The sequence below is a fragment of the Odontomachus brunneus genome, unplaced genomic scaffold, assembly GCF_010583005.1.
Source record: "Odontomachus brunneus isolate Ranch 3 - 2012 unplaced genomic scaffold, Obru_v1 Obru_scaffold_055, whole genome shotgun sequence".
Taxonomy (NCBI): Eukaryota; Metazoa; Arthropoda; class Insecta; order Hymenoptera; family Formicidae; genus Odontomachus; species Odontomachus brunneus.
This window is the reverse complement of record NW_022639505.1, coordinates 446,307-449,647: the sequence shown is the minus strand read 5'-3', so window position 1 is coordinate 449,647 and position 3,341 is coordinate 446,307. Positions and strand designations below refer to the sequence as shown.

General features: G+C 36.7%; 1 long non-coding RNA gene across 2 annotated transcripts; it reads left to right on the top strand.

Annotated features, from left to right (window-relative positions):
- The first annotated feature begins 1,699 nt into the window (after positions 1-1,699).
- Positions 1,700-2,772, top strand: LOC116845670. Of its 2 annotated transcripts, none has more exons than XR_004378295.1 (3): positions 1,700-1,835; positions 2,047-2,220; positions 2,323-2,772. It is a non-coding gene; the product is annotated as an uncharacterized LOC116845670 (long non-coding RNA). The 2 variants fall into 2 exon arrangements; XR_004378294.1 differs by having other exon boundaries at positions 1,819-1,862.
- Positions 2,773-3,341: the final 569 nt, after the last annotated feature.

The window sequence follows — 3,341 nt, the reverse complement described above, 5'->3', positions numbered from 1 at the left end:
GAGAGAGAGAGAGAGAGAGAGAGAGAGAGAGAGAGAGAGAGAGAGTGAATAAAACATTTCATTATTGATTAGCAGCTTGGAACTTTATCTCGTCGGCATGACTGAGTTGGCGGATGCATTCGCTAAAAAGCACAAAGGCACGACGAGTCGCGGATATCAGATTGAAGCTAATTCTCCTGTCGAGATATATCATTGGTTAGTTTAAACGACGACACCTTACGGCACGCCAATCGCACAGTAGTAGTCATCAAGCGCGCGCTAAACGCCTTATTAAATTATTATCGGTGTTGTTTCGCGCGCGCGCGTGAGCGCGAGACCAGTTGAACCCGCCGCGCGTCGATCGGCAATTGAAATGCACAATGGAGCAATTAACGTTCCCGGCAATTAAGGCGCCGTCTCGTCTCTCTTTTCGCGCGTCATTTTTATCACCGCGCGCTGCCGCATTCGCGCGGCTACTCGCTGCGCTCGCGCGCGTTTTCGCGAACGAGAGGGAAAGGTCGCCAGTTGCCGCCTCCACCCCGCGCGATTCCGTTTCCCCTCGTCAACGAGACGGTCACCGAATTTCCGAAAACGTCGTACATCGCGAGAGCGCGGTCCGCTCGCTTCGCACCGCCGATGACCTTGAAGATGCGCTCCGTCAACTTTCACTGTGCCATAACGTGAACGACGACGGGGCAACGGGATAGTCAATGTCATCCGTGCTGCACCTACTCGCCACTCCGGACTCTACGCCGCGCCATTCTCGGCGTTTCCACGCTCCTAGCAGAAAAGTGGAGGAGGTTCCGGTTGTGTCAGACCGGCGAAAGACCGCTCAATAGGATCAAATTGATTTTAGCCGGTCAAAAATGCAAAAATAAAATTTAAGATTTTTATTAAACATATATTTTTATTGGAACCTAAGAAACAAACACGAAAATGAAAGCTATAATAAAATACGTCATTGTTTAAGAAATATATTCACGATCAAACTTAACTTATAAGATAATTTGCTTAAGGAATTGAAATCAGTAATCCAAATATATAGCTATTATTCAAAGTTATAGTTGAAACGATCAATGATTTCTTCTCATAATGTATCAAATAATGAGCCTCCGAAACGCCGCTTACGACATTATTAAGTCAATTCAGATTATTTTATTTTTTTTAATTCTGCAACCACTTTATGAAAAGTAAAACAGATTATATGCCATGTTATAGAAAAAAAACAACCATCGACTTCCACGGTGAGGTTGCTCCTGCATAGAGTGTAAACCCGTAAGAACTAATATACAAAAGGAGAAGAAGCGGAATCCATAAGAACTAATATACACAGAGAGAACGATTTATTAATTCAAATAAATGTTTCTTTGGAATAGTCCAAACGAATTATTTGGTTGACAACAAAAATATTTCTTTGAAACTAAGCCGCAAATAAATATTTTTGTTGCTTCAAACAACAATTTTTGTTTGATCAATCGAAAAATTCGTTTGGACTATTCTAAAGAAGTGTTTATTTGATTCGACCAAATCGTTCTCTCTGTGTACAAATAGAAATGATTCCTAGCGATTCTCAATACGCAACAAATTATGTGTTCCTATATGTATCGCTAGAACAGCCACGGCTATTCACATAATATGTTGTATATTGAGAATCGCTAGGAATCGCTTTTATTAGTATATTAGTATGTATATTAGTTCTTATGAGTTTATACTTTATACAGGAGAAACTAGAGAACCTCTAGTACAGAGAATCGCCAACTTGATCATGTGACTAGCTATTCTGTGATTGGCTGGCATAAAATGTACGGATTTGGACATTGCGACACTAATGCAGAACAGATGATTACATGTGTAAGGTTAGCGACCGTTCATTATATTAATAAGTACGTTTTGATATTGATATTTATTACGAAATTTAAGTGAAACATTTCTTAAGAGAAGTTATAAATATAATGTGATTGTAAGAAATATAAATTTAGGCGTTAAAACTATATGTTTATTAGTTTATAGATAATTATTTCGTGACGCAAATTTTTAATCAGATAATTTATTGTACTTATATTACAGATACTATCGTACGCTATGCCATCGAATTGCACAGCATACAACTGTTGCAACAGAAGTGATGAAGGTTACGCATTATTCAGATATCCGCAAGATGAGATTATGAAGAGAAAATGGATTGCTATCGTTGAAAGAGGCAAAAACTGATTCCCTAGTAGTTCACAAAAACTTTGCGAGGTTAGTAGCATTTTGCAATATGTTTTTACTTTATACTTCAGGAGATGAACGTGTGTAATATATTGTTAGATTTTTAATATGTTTATTATTTTATACCCATAGGTACACTTTAAGCCAGCAGAAATCGAATTTTTTCCTAGACGCAAGCGAGTTAAGCTTAGTTTAGTTCCCTCTCGTTTCTGTAGCTGGTCTTCAGGAGATCGAAAGAATCCTCAAAGAAAGTTGAGAAAAAAGCAGAATATAGGAATAGTCTTTACAAACAGCAAGTTTCTATTAGAAAACACAATAATTGTTGTGTTGTTATGCAACCACAATTGAGAAAAAATGATATAGTAGCTGTCCAACAAGAGGAGTTTATTGAAAAAGTGTTTGTAAAGAAAATGCTATGTTAAGGACAGTTGTTTTCCTTCTTCAAAAAATATTGCAAAATAGAGCACAGTGATCTTGTGATTATAACAAATTTGTATTAAAAACCTATTATTATTGAAACAGATTGTGATTATTTATATTCCTTTAATAGCACAAGATATTGAAGGGATATCATGGTCTCATCTTGCGAATATCTGAATAATGCATAACATTCATCACTCCTGTTGCAACAGTTGTATGCTGTGCAATTCGATGGCATAGCGTACGATAATGGTATCTGTAATACAAGTACAATAAATTACCCAATTAAAAATTTGGGTCACGAAATAATTATCTATAAACTAATAAACATATAGCTTTAATGCCTAAATTTATATTTCTTACAATCACATTATATTTATAACTTCTCTTAAGAAATACTTCACTTAAATTTCATAATAAATATCATTATCAAAACGTACTTATTAATATGATGAACGGTCGCTAACCTTACACATGTAATCATCTGTTCTGCATTAGTGTCGCAATGTCCAAATCCGTACATTTTATGCCAGCCAATCGCAGAATAGCTGGTCACATGACCAAATTGGCGATTCTCTGTACTAGAGGTTTTCTAGGAGAAACCTCACCGTGGAAGTCGATAGTTGTTTTTTTTTCTATAACATGATATACAGGGTAAGTAAAAAGTCCCGGACCGGTGAAATATCTCGAAAACTAAGCATTTTCGAAAGAAATGTTTTCTACAAAAGTTG